The 14167-nt window shown below is 39.0% G+C and overlaps 1 protein-coding gene across 4 annotated transcripts in view; it reads left to right on the top strand.

Annotated features, from left to right (window-relative positions):
- PARD3B (par-3 family cell polarity regulator beta) overlaps positions 1–14167 on the top strand; it is a 1152049-nt gene that overhangs the window by 797383 nt on the left and 340499 nt on the right. The window lies entirely within an intron of this gene.

Below are 14167 nucleotides of genomic sequence, written 5' to 3'. Positions count from 1 at the left end.
CAACCCAGGAATCAAACCAGGGTCTCCTGCATTGCAGGCGGATTCTTTACCAACTGAGCTATGAGGGAAGCCCCCCTCAGTTTACAGAGAAGTTCCTAATTCACAGTTTAGACATTCTATGAAAGAGAAGTTTCAGATAAACACATCCATACAGCACATGGCCCCCCTCCAGAAACAAACACCTTCGCCCTGTGGGGCAGCTCTGCCTCTTCCCAAATATGAAGTCTCTGTTGAGTGGCCCCAGGAATACAATAGAAGGACAGGCGCTTAAAAGTGATATCACGTTTACTCTCACATTTTCAAAATCCAGTTGTAGATACGTTGCTTGAACCCTTGGTCAACCATAGTAAGAACTGATTGTATTCAACTTTTGGAAGCCTTTCTTTTTTTTCTAAAGTGTATAACAATTAGTAGTAGGCCTATAATTATTAGTAATCATCTAGAGAATGGTCCTCTTTTCACAGAGGAGTCAGGGGCCAAGCTCAATAGGTGAACCTAATGCAACTCTTCTCATTGTTGGGGAATTTGTCTCTCATAAAATCCACCCTAGAATATGTCCACCAGCAGACATGCTTCTCACTGCTGTTATCAATTCTGTACTAATGTTCCCTTCACCAGTGGTATAGCCAAGGAAGAGTTTTCCCTGCTTCCCAAGTATCTGTCAGACCTGATTTAGAATAACTGGCAGGTGTTTATATGAAGGAAAAATTGGAGAATAGAGTTAAATCAAGACTATAGGTTACAATCAAAAGAAACAAATTTCATTCTGGCTCTTGCAAGGAAGCTAATTTGTTGACACAAGTAACTGAAAAGTTCAGAGAAGCATCTACATAAAGATATGGGTGGATTGCCAACAAAGCTCTGTCTAGTCAAGGCTATGGTTTTTCCTGTGGTCACGTATGGATGTGAGAGTTGGACTGTGAAGAAAGCTGAGTGCCGAAGAATTGATGCTTTTGAACTGTGGTGTTGGAGGAGACTCTTGAGAGTCCCTTGGACTGCAAGGAGATCCAACCAGTCCATTCTGAAGGAGATCAACCCTGGGATTTCTTTGGAAGGAATGATGCTGAAGCTGAAGCTCCAGTACTTTGGCCACCTGATGTGAAGAGTTGACTCATTGGAAAAGACTCTGATCCTGGGAGGGATTGGGGGCAGGAGGAGAAGGGGATGACAGAGGATGAGATGGCTGGATGGCATCACTGACTTGATGACGTGAGTCTGAGTGAACTCCGGGAGTTGGTGATGGACAGGGAGGCCTGGCGTGCCGAGATTCATGAGGTTGCAAAGAGTCGGACACAACTGAGTGACTGAACTGAACTGAGGGCCTATATGAACAATACTGTCTCTCACACACACAGTTTTAGTGCATCTGTCTGTAGAAAAACAAGATGGTTAACAGCAGCTCCAGGTTTATCCTCCCGGTAATCCCAGTAGCAAACAAGATGACTTTTTCCTGATGATTCTTCAAGGATTAGTTCTAAGTATTCCAACAATATACTCCTAAGCACCAGAAGGATGAAATGGCTAGGCATGCCTGGGTTAGAGGCACACTTCTGGGTGAGAGTAGGGGAGGTGTAGTAAACCAAAGAAAATCAGGACACTCCTAGGTGGAACAGTGGATACAGGGTAGGAAAAACAAAGAATGGATATCAATAGTAGGGGGAGGTAGAAACGACAGATCAGAATAACTGGAGAAAGTGATGTTCTTTCTCCATGAGCTTCTCTGAGTCAGTAAAACATTATTTCCAGGTACTCGTGACATTTCATTACAACCCAGCAAGAATTTCAGTACAAAATAGATTGATCATAGATTTCCCCAAGAGAGAGTTATTAATGGAAATAAAACCTTCTTGTAACCTTGATTCCCGCTGGCAAGGGCTCCTCAAGCTGAGTTACAGGGAAACTCCAACATGTTGTCAGATTTCACAACAACATTAAATGGGACTTCCTTTTCATATTTGCTACCTCATTTATTTTGTGTGTCCCCATGTTATTAGTTTTACTGCCCATTAATCACTATATATTACAAAACATAGTAAAGTGTGCTGAAGAAGAGATAGCACTGGGTCTGACCGTGACAGTCACAGTTTAGCCATACGAGGAGGAGGCTTAGAGATGACAGGCAGTGCCTCTTCCTACCCATCCCCAGAGGCTCACCCATGAGCACCCCTTACCTCCCAGTGGACGGGTATATGTTTCTTTATCCTTCCCCACTTGGGCAAAGAAAGATCTGAGGACAGTCGCCTGTTCCCCGTGAGGACAGATGAGTAACACCCTAAAAATATTTCTGAAGAAATTGTTTCAGAAAAGCCTGAAGTTATAATTGTAAAAAGGAAGAAAGTCAATAGAAAGGTATTTTATGAGCAGTGACTTCTATTACTATATAATATTTCAGTCTTTCCTGTAATTTGTCCTGTAAGCTTCTTCCAAACTATCTTTTCTCAAAATAACAGTATTGTCAAGCCATTCCTCCGGTGAAAAACCTTAAAAAGCTTCCGATTGCCCCCTGCTCTGAGTCCAGCCTGCTCAGCCCAATTTTGAGGCCCTTCTTGTCTCACTTCCTCCTTTGTCCCCACACCGTCTCCCTGTCGGTCCCCAGCTTCCCCTTGCTGATCATTCACCCTGTGTTCCCACTAACAAGCGGACAGGTCAGGACTTTTCCTCATGCCTTTCTCTTGCAGTCGCGTGCCCACATCCTACTTTCCCCGTGTATTCAATCCATCTTTGAGGACGTGGATGAAGTGAATGAGGACACTTCATTCATGAAGCTTATCCTAAGACTTGAGCTCACAGTGTGCTCTCTCTTCTCTTGACTTCCCCAAGCCTAAACTACCCCAGCCCTGAACCCTGCTGTATGTCAGCTCTGTCATTTGTAGAGATGCCTATTGACTAATGACCCCCCAAACCTATCACCGTGTCTGTTTTGCCGTTTTGCTCATGGTGTCACAGGTCGGTCTCAGGGAGAGGAATCACTTGGCTGGTGAAAAAGACTTACTGGCTCTTTATTTGCTGTCCCTGACATGGTTCTTTTCATCAAGTAATTTTAACACTGGGCTTCTTTTTAGAAAATTCCTCTTAAGAAATAAGCTTATTTGGGCTATTGAAAGAGGAAAACAGTTAAGCAATACAAAACAGAAAACGTAGAAGTTTTGAATAAAGAGTGAAAATTCAAAGCTAGTGATGACTCGGGCCCACAATGTATGGATATGGAAACAGAAATTTTCCTGGCATCATGTTGGTTGTAGAGAATCCTCCTAATGACTGTAAACATTGCTCATGAAAGAAGGCATATGGTACAAACTAATGTTTACTAAATATTTACTGCGTGCCAGGTTCAAGATCTGTATCAGATAACCTAACTACCATGTGCATGCGTGCATGCTAAGTGGCTTCAGTCGTTTCTGAATCTTTGTGACCCTATGGACCAAAGCCCACCAGTCTCCTCGTCCATGGGATTCTCCATGCAAGAATACTAGATCAGGTTGCCATGCCCCTCCTCCAGGGGATCTTCCTGACCCAAAGGCAAAATGATGTCTCTGCTTTTTAATTCACTGTCTAGGTTTTTCATAGCTTTTTTTCCAAGGAACAAGTGTCTTTAATTTCATGGCTGCTGTCACAGTCTGCAGTGATTTGGGAGCCCAAGAATATAAAATCATGAAAGATAAAAATCTTAAAGCCCGAGAATTACACTCTCTCTGATAAGATACTCATAGCAGGAACAGCAAGCAGAGACCATTACCTCATAGCTGTTAGAATGGCTGTGTGCACTAGTCTGGAAAGCAGTATAGTGGTTTCTCAAAAAATTAAAAATAGAACTGTCATGTGACCCAGCACTTCCACTTATGGATGTATATCCTAAGAAATGAAATCACTATTTTGAAGAAGTATTTATATTCCCACATTTATCGCAGCTTTATTCAGAATAGCCAAGACATGGAACAAACAACCCAAGTGTCCATCAATGGATGAATGGAAAAAGAAAATGTGATAGAGAAGGAAAGTTATGACCAACCTAGATAGCATATTAAAAAGCAGAGACATTTCTTTGCCAACAAAGGTCCATCTAGTCAAGGCTATGGTTTTTCCTGTGGTCATGTATGGATGTGAGAGTTGGACTGTGAAGAAAGCTGAGCGCCAAAGAATTGATGCTTTTGAACTGTGGTGTTGGAGAAGACTCTTGAGAGTCCCTTGGACTGCAAGGAGATCCAACCAGTCCATTCTAAAGGAGATCAGTCTTGGGTGTTCTTTGGAAGGACTGATGCTGAAGCTGAAACTGCAGTACTCTGGCCACCCCATGCAAAGAGTTGACTCATTGGAAAAGACTCTGATGCTGGGAGGGATTTGGGGCAGGAGGAGAAGGGGACGACAGAGGATGAGATGGCTGGATGGCATCACGGACTCGATGGACGCGAGTCTGAGTGAACTCCAGGAGTTGGTGATGGACAGGGAGGCCTGGCGTGCTGCAATTCATGGGGTCGCACAGAGTCAGACATGACTGAGTGACTGAACTGAACTGAATACATACACACACAGGCACACATACATACATACATTTATGCACACACATATATATACATACACATGCATGCACATACATAAATACCTACACATATAGTGGAATGTTACTTCACCATAAAAAAAAGACAGAAATCCTGCCATTTATGGCAACATGGCCTTGAGAGCATTACGCTAACTGAAATAAATCAGAAAGACAAATACTGCATGATCTCACTTATATGTGAATCTGAAAAACTCATACTTATAGACACAAAGAGTAGAATGTTGGTTGCCAAGAGCTGAACTATTGGGAGAATGAGAAAGGATGTTGGTCAAAGGCTACAAACTTAGTTATAAATGCTGGGGATCAATGTACAACGTGGTAACTGTAGTTAACAACACTGTATTATATACATGAAGGTTGCTAAAGAGTAAGTGTTCTCATCACACATACACACACACACACACACACACACACACACACAAAGGTGATAATGTGAGGAGATGAAGGTGATAATGTGAGGAGATGAAGGCAATAATGAACCTCATTGTGGCAATCATTTTGCAATATATCCTTGTATCACATCAAATCAAAATGTAAGTATATATGTATCAAAATCAAATATGTATGTATCAAATATTGGGTTAACCAAAAAGTTTTGTTCAGATTTTTCCCTAAAATGTTAAAGAAGAACCTGGGGCTTCCCAGGTGGTGCTAAAGAATCCGCCTGCCAATGCAGGAGACTTAAGAGATGAGCATTTGATCCCTGAGTTGGGAAGACCCCTTGGAGAAGGGCATGGCAACCCACTCCAGTATTCTTATCTAGAGAATCCCATAAACAGATGAGCCTGGAGGGTTACAGTCCAGAGGATTGCAAAGAGACACAGCTGAAGAAACTTAGCATGCACTTGATACATTGCATCATTAAACTTACATCATTATATATCAATTATATCTCGATTAAAAAAATAAAATGTTTACCCAGGGTAAAAAAAAAAAGAAATCAGAGACTCACAGGAACAATTCATTTCTCTTGACTCCCGCCCTCTCCTAGACACATACTTACTGGGGCACACTCTCATTGAAAGCAATGGTGAGTATATTTTATGCAGCCCTTCCTCCTTCCTCTCCTTCTATGTAGCTCTCTCTGGGCATGAAAAAAACATTTGAATTTGGATAAGATCAATGGTGTAAGATGTGGCTTCATTTTGTACAGGAAAGAACTTTATAAATTATAAAGCAACAGGGAAATGTTAGTTACTATTTCACTTGCTCTATTCCTCTTAGGACTTAGCACAGTTCTGAGTGACAAAAACTATTCAGTAAATACTCATTGATGGCTGACTTGATTTTTAACTTGAAGTTTTACCAGTAGATTGAACCTAGGTTGAAGTGCACCTCTAAAGAGATTGTTATTCATATTACTGGGGGTTTCCCTTGCGGCTCAGCTGGTAAAGAATCCACCTGCAATGCGAGAGACCTGGGTTCCATCCTTGGCTTGGGAAGATCCCCTGGAGAGGGGAAAGGCTACCCTCTCCAGTATTCTGGCCTGGAGAATTCCATGAACTATATAGTCCATGGGGTCACAAAGAGTCGGACACAACTGAGCGACTTTCACTCACTCACTCATTTGTATTACTGAATATTCTCATTACATATAATCATATAATTGTTATTCAAAGGTATAAAACCTTACTTTCTATCAGTTCTGAAAATAGTAATTGAAAATTTCAAGTTTTTTTTTTTTCTTTTTAGTGTAGTCCATTAGCGATAAAAAGGGGAGAACTGAATAAAGCAGAAGTATAAAAATAATTTCGGGCCCTCAAAAAATACACGTACCCAGTTTATACAACATCATGTAAAAATATCTTCATGTGGATACCATCCAAGAAATCAATCAGTTTGACCTTTTCGGTATGCTAATCGTTTTTTAAGAAACTTATTAGAATTCTTCTTAGTGTACTTTATTTTGAGAGTATGGCATTATACAACCCACGTAAGGCATAAACCACTTAACAATCAAAAGCTGAAGAAAGAGGTGCTATTGAAGTAAGCCATACAAAGAATAAGTGGTAAAAAGAATGAGGTGGGGGAAAAAAATCACTGAACCCATTTGTGTTCAGAATGAAAAGCCTGTTACCAAGACATACAAGGAGGACTTGGAAGGAGAATAAAGGTATTCTTGGCAGTGAGGAAAAATAAGACTATTCAAAATGTGCGTAAGGACAGGGAAATAGCAGAAAAGGTTAATATCACAAAGAGAGAAGTTAAGTTGAAAGGAATGACTAGTAGAAAAAGACAAAACATAGAGATAAGTGAGTAATTATAAGTAGGGTAGAAATAATTACATCCTTGAAAATAGGACAAAAAAACCTAGGGTCATGTTAGTAAAAACAAGAGGCTGTGAGTGAACTTTGAGGGAGTAAAGCAATCATAGGGTAAACTCCCTCTAGCTTCACAGCACTGGAGTGGAGGGTGGTCACCATGCTCTCACTCCCCTTTACTTGTACCTTCCTTTATCCCTACAACAAATATTTATTCAGTACTTCCCTGCACTGAGGATACCAAGATCAACAAGACAGAAAACGGTAGGAAAGCTGGCCTGTTTAATCAGTTTATTTGACTCTTAACTGAGGTTTTTTTATTTCCCACTTAAATAATAAAAGTTACGTTTTTTTTTTCTTTAAGTATTCACGTTTCCTTCCAGACAACAATGCTATTTATATAATTTTTAAACTTGTTATTATCTTGAATGCCAGTTTGGGGTTACTGTTGTTGTTTTTAATCTGGCAGAGTTATCCTGACAAGGCAAAGAGAGAGAAAGCAAAAGATTACAACAAACCAGTGTGTGGGCAGTGGGTTTGACTGAGTTCTCCAGTGCCTTAACAGAATCTCCCCAGATATGGTTTTAAATATATGTATTTTTTTTTAAGAGTTTGCCTACTAAATTGAACCACAGAATCCATTTTCTTATCCACAAAGTTAAAAAATAAAAAGGCAGGAGGTTGTCATAAGAATATTTTCAGTGTAGTAAACTTACCATTTACTACATTTGTTGGATATAATTTGAGTCCAGGAAAAAAAATAAAATATGGCATCGGGTTTTGACTTTCCATTTATAAATAAAAGAGGGATTTTTTAGGGAAGAAAAATAAAGCATACAGCAACATTTAGCGTAGATGTGGAGTCACTTGGAGGGCCATGCCCACACTTATAATCAAATCATTTGTTGTATTTGTTCACCTAATCTTCCGATAATTTTCTCTAGATCTTTTCACTTTAAAATAGACAATGTTTAGAGTCAGAGTAGGAGAGATTATGCAAATATATAACTCTTAATGAGAAGTTCATTATTGAATATTTTGACATGAATTTCAGGAAATGATAAGACACTGAGATTTATGAGACTTAAAAGGAAAATAAAATAAAAAAATCTTCTCCTAGAGAACTTGGAAATTGCCAGTAAAAGAACTGAGACCCAAATGTCAGCAGATAACATATAAACCAGATTACATTATGCCCTGTGGTAATGAATAGGAAACAGGGCACTGTGATAAGCTTGGAATGATGATCAATATTTGGAATACTGAGATAGGCAAGAAGGTAATTAGGCCCATTATGGATACAGCACAGATAACATAATTTGGGAAATTATACATTTATATATTATGGGAATTTTTTTTCTGGGCTAATGGATTTGCAATGATATCTATTAAAGCATATAAGGCATTTAGCCTCCAGGGGAAACTACTAAAAAAAATTTTTTTTCAGTAAGTTTAATCTAAAATAAAAAGACAAAGTGAGATGTGTTGGAGAATAAAGTGGTGGTGTGACTTCCTACTTGGAATTTGTAATAATTTTTCATTCAAAGAGTTTTAAGGCTATTAATTTCACATCACAACTCCCCATGAAGCAAGTAAAGCATTTTTATTGTATTTGCCCAAGTTCATTGTTCATAAGACAGCAAAGCCAAATTGTTAATGAAAGCAAGCTATTTTGACAAATCATGGCCTTCTCAAGTTTCATGCTGAGTCCCCTTGATAACACTGCAATCATTTTGATCCCCAGTTTACTACTGGGCACAATTCCTTTGTTTTAGGGGGAGGGGCTCAAATGTAATTAATTTTCACTAAATGCCTTGAGGACTATCGATGTTACTGAAATGTGCAGATTAATACATTATTTATTGTTAACTATCATAAGTATCTGTTAATTATAAAGCTCTATCATGGAGGAAAACTTGCCATGTATCTGAAAGTGAATACCTTCCCCTAAATAATTCTTTATGTTTTAATAAGAATGTATTGGAAGCAATTTCATCAGTAATGGAAGATCCAATTACTGGTCTTCTGGATTAAGGCATTCTTTTATTGCAAGATTTTAATGCTAGAATGGGAAGTTCAAACATTGCCAATGAAATCTCAGACTAATTAAATGATTATAGCCTAAGGAGAAGGGTATCTAAGACTCCACTATTAATCTTCCCGAGAATAGCCTCTATATGTGATGAACAGATGGAGATACACACACACACACACACACACACCCCTTATTTCAAAAGAAAAAACTGTAAGTTGTTTGGAGGAAAATTAGTTTAGCTTTTGAATAAAAAAAGGAAGGATGATACTGTATTTCTTTATGGAGCCCTTTTTCAGCTTCTTGCAGGAGGAATAGTTGTATTTTAAAATGCAGTGGTGGATTGAACCAAATGAATTGTTCTAGAGCACCAACTCAATATTTAGAGTTGATGTAAAAACGCCAATGACAGTAATTATCACCAGTGCTTTATGAGTACCTGTCATGTGCCAAGCACTCTTCCATCCTCATTTTATCCAAATTTTACAGATTAGGGAGCAGGCACAGGAAGGTTAATAACTCAAAAAATGAGTGGCAGAGTGAGGGGTCCAGGAATGTCTCACTGCCTCTCCACTTCATCATTCACCGTTTATCACTACTCTCTAGAGTGTTTTATCCTCTATTATCTGTTGCAGCACATGGTCTTAGTTGCTCTGCAGCATGTGAGATCTTAGTTCCTTAACCAGGAATCAAACCTGTCTCCTGCATTGCAAGATGGATTCTTAACCACTGGACCACCAGGGAATTTTCCTATTTTCTATTATCCTAATCATCTGCCTTGCAGGGAACCAGCAGCAGTTCTCAGCTACAAGAAAGAGGCAGAAACCTATCCAAACAGTCCTCCAGAAAGGACTTTTTGTTCTACGGTGAGTTGAAGTGAGTGGACTTCCCAGGTGGCTCAGTGGTAAAGAATCCACCTGCCAGTGCAGGAGATGTGGGTTCAGTCCTTGGGTCCCACTCCAGTACTCTTGCTAACGAACTCCCACGGACCGAGGATTCTGGCAGGCCACAGTCCATGGGGTCTCAAATGAACTGCACACAGCTTAGCAACTAAACAAGAACAACATGTTGAAATGGGACTTTCTACTTAGAAGACTGGGGCAGTGGTTTCAGTGTTTTAACTCTGTTTTGAAGAGGTACCTCTCCACTTGGACACTAGCTCTCTACTGCCCTTCTCTCCATTTGTTTCATGACCATGGGAGACGTGGTGGCAGAATTCCTTTAAATCTTTAGGCTTGGTGTATGCGTTCAGTTTTTTCATAACACTGCATTTTTTCTGGATGGTGAGGAGGAAGGAACAGGGGATATGTCTGAGGATTGGTGGAGCCAGAAAACGGCCCTGAAATTTCCCTCTATTCTATATGAGGAAGGCTTCCAGGTTCAAGTCAAGCCCTTCCTTCACCTGGAACAAATACATCTTCAAAAAAGCTATAGCATCTTTTAAAAAATCTTTCTGTGATATTTCTTTTGGAGACATCTAAGGAAAAATTTAGCACATGGAACTTTAAGAGTACTTTTATTATACTACTTTAAGTATAACGTTTCTCATGCAAGATCCCTCTCTTAGTACCTTTGATAAACATTGTATCATGTTTCTAGAAATTTGTGAATGTCAAGTTCAAGTTTCTGATGGGAAGATAAGTTTATCAGTATCTTAGAGAACATGGTGACTGAACATAAGTTTAGAAAAATAAAGCCTTGCTACTAAAGTTTGGGGAAAGATCTATTTCTTGACATTTGCAGCTAATCTAAATGGGCCTGGAAATCATTGAAAAATTATATTCAGTTTACATTCAGATACTCAAAATGGGACAAGTAAATGCTCAAATTTGGACGTAGTCCATCTCATGACTGATACCATGTGGCATTCAGAGATCACTGTCTCAAACAGTTGCTTAAAATCAGCCACAATCAGTATCACGTCAGCTATAGGTGAAAATGTGAGGAGTCCTCACTTTGGAGATGACTTCAGTGAGATGGAACTACTGAGGTATTGATTCTTATTAATTACTCCCTTCATATCATTCCTTCAAGGAGACCTCTACTTTAAGTGGGAGCCTAGGAAACAGTATGATTTGTATAAATGGTTAGGCTAAAAATACACAGAAAATCTTCCCCTTTTGAAAGCTACGGGATTTCCAGTGCAATGGCAACCTAAGCCGGAACTGCGGAGAATGGGAGTGGGGAAGGATTGAATGTGACAATCTATTGTGCTCACATACTATCTTTATGTGCTGAAACCTTTATTTCCAAGTGTTTGGTTGGCATTTAGTGCTGATGCCATCAGTTGACTTACAATAATCCCTCGTAACCAGTAACCTCAACCTTCCCTCAGAAGTCTTGGACATATAAAGGAAATGAGAACCCTAGCCAAGATCCTTTCACTCAGAGATTCAATTCAGTCAGTTCAGTGCACCTATAAGTCCTTGTAAGGACTTTCCTGATTTCAAATTCTCCTCCTTAACAGCAGTCTTTTCTTCCCCACCACCATATCCTGTTTATTCCCTAGAAATAAATAAGAAAGTTGTTTTCAAGCCTGAAAATCGCTGAGTCCACATTTACAACCAAGACTCAAATGCTTTTCTGCTTTTGTTGTTTTTTTTTTTTTTTAACCACATCCTGTAGAGTTAGGCTATAGTTTTGGCCAACATCAGTTGGCACTTCTAATTTGTGACTTCTGTTTATGTAAAGTGAATTAATTGCTGGTTCTATTAATCCTGCAAAACCCATGAATCCTTAATGTTCAGTGTGCTTCAATTGAGTAACAGTGTATTTGTTCCTTCTCAAAGATGACTTCTTGCTGAGCTCCTTTTAGATAACATGCCTTATATCTTGGATGATTTATTCACTTTCATGTTCCCTAGAATTTATTGCTAAAGGTTGACGTGAATACTTACAGTTTGGGCTCTAATATAATCTCCTGAACGGCAATTAATAAATAAAAGATGGTTACTATTGTTGACAGAGAAACTAGGCTTCCTCAGATAGTTTTCATCTTCATGTTTTTCCCAACCTTCATGTCAGATCCCTAGGGAGAGATGGTGTAAAATATTTTCTGTAAACTCCAAAGCTTTTACTGTTGCTTTAATACTCCCACACCTCTCTGTTGCTTTTTGTTTTCTTGTCAGAAACAATCTTATTCAGTTTCTGTTTTTTCCACTTACTTTCCTTCTTAGGACCATAAGAAATACACCTCTTTGTGAATTTACTAGCAGTGGATTCTTACTATTTACAATTTGCAAAGTAGCACCTGAAATTTGTCCCTGAAATTTCTTATGTTTTTTTTTTCTCCTTAATCCCGTCTATGTTGTATATCTTAATGATACACTGTTACATAAAATGGAATGTTTATTGTCATCATGTATATTGTTAAAGTGCAAAATTGCCTCCTGTAAGCTAATGTGAAGCTGGAAAAACACCATCCAGTTTTTGCATTTTTGTCTGTTTAACTAAGCTCAAGGCTAATCTAGACTGACAGTCTTAGTTAGAGATGAGGAAACTAGAGACCATTTGAAGTAGCTTCACCATAGGCAAGTAGAGGGTGGAGGCCAAGTACAACTTTGGACAATATAGAGCAGAAAAGGCACAGTGAGGCTTGCTGAAAACAGTTCCCAGCTCTGATGCTTTTTAAGTGTGTATCTTTAGACCAGGTATTTCTCTGCCCTCTGCCTGAGTTTCCTCATCTGTAAAATGGGAACAATATTGGCAGTAGCACAACTTCCCTGGTGGCTCAGAGGTTAAAGCGTCTGCCTGCAATGTGGGAGACCTGGGTTTGATCCCTGGGTTGGGAAGATCCCCTGGAGAAGGAAATGGCACCCACTCCAGTATTCTTGCCTGGAGAATCCCATGGATGGAGGAGCCTGGTGGGCTACAGTCCACGGGGTCACAAAGAGTCAGACACGACTTAGCGACTTCACTTTCACTTTTAGTATAGGTAAAGCACTTACAACTGAGCTAAGCACTCTCTGCCTTGTTAGCTATTAGCATTATTGTCGTTATTTTGACTGTTTTTAACATATTTACAGTACATGGGATGGTGTGTTTTGTTTTCTAACTCTATGCATGTCTATACAGGCATGACACCTTTGCTGTACTTCCTTTCTATTCCTTGTACTACCTAGTATTTTCTTAAGCAACTAGTAATAATGTTTATGGCAGCAGCATTAGTAGAAGCAAAACTAGTGATCATAGTAAGAAATGATAGAGCTGTTTCCTGAGCTTTACTATATACTAGGCATTGAAGTAGTTACTTTATGTTCACAATCCATAAGATGTACTCGGTCTGTATCTACTAAAAACTGTAAAAGATAGTCTATTTCCAGAAATGCAAGTGTAGCCCCTTCATGACAGTAATCTTTGTAACTGGAGAGGATCGGGAGCTTTGGCCCTGGTGGAAAAGAGCCCTGCTAGAATTCCCTCCATCTTTAAAATAATCCTTGTGCTGCTGGTATTTATATAGCCTAATCCTGTTACACACAACTTCGAGCCTGACTGTGGGTGGGAATGGAGATCAAGGCATGAGTGAAAAGTGCCAGGTAACAGAGAAAGACAAACAGTGCAAATGAAAAATACTATATATCAAAACACAAATTATTAAACTCCACCTAGGCTTTTTTGGAATATTATATCATGCAAAAAAAATTACCCCATTTCCTAGATAATCAAATAGAAGTACATATGGAACAGTAAGCCTTGATACAGAAAAGTTGTTTTCTTTCCTTGCTTTGTTTTGTCTGTGGACTAAATAAATTGCATTTACCATACAGGAACAGTGCTAGAGTATGATAAAGTGTTTAAGGACAGAAATTAAAATCACTTCAATGCTGTCTGATTTGTGTGCATATTACATTCCTTAATAATTGTAAGAACAATTTTGGAAATAATAAAAGCTACAATGTATGGGAGTGCTTAGAATGAGAACTGTGAAACACTTAGGTGCTCGGTGTGTGTGTGGTTATGTGAGTGTGTGTATATACACTCTCATACATATAATCTCTAGAGATGCTACAGCTTTTTGAATTCATGTGTATGTGTATGTCCATGTGCATATATGTATATAGACATATTTATTCTGTATATAATGTGTATTATCATTTTAAATCTTCCCACAACTTTATAGAAAAGCAACTAAGGCATCAAGAAGTCAAATACTTGCTCAAAGTCACAAAAAGTGGCAAAGCTAAGGTTTAACACCAAGTCCCACCCACTTAACACACCCACCCCTGCCTTTTGAGGTAGAACAACAAACCTTCCTACTCCATCAGGCTGCCTTAGGGGAATGGTGACCTTTTGCCCTTTTTTCTTTTTTTTTTTTTT

This window comes from Oryx dammah, unplaced genomic scaffold (genome assembly GCF_014754425.2).
Source record: "Oryx dammah isolate SB20612 unplaced genomic scaffold, SCBI_Odam_1.1 HiC_scaffold_27, whole genome shotgun sequence".
NCBI lineage: Eukaryota > Metazoa > Chordata > Mammalia > Artiodactyla > Bovidae > Oryx > Oryx dammah.
This window is presented reverse-complemented; position numbering and strand designations above follow the sequence as displayed.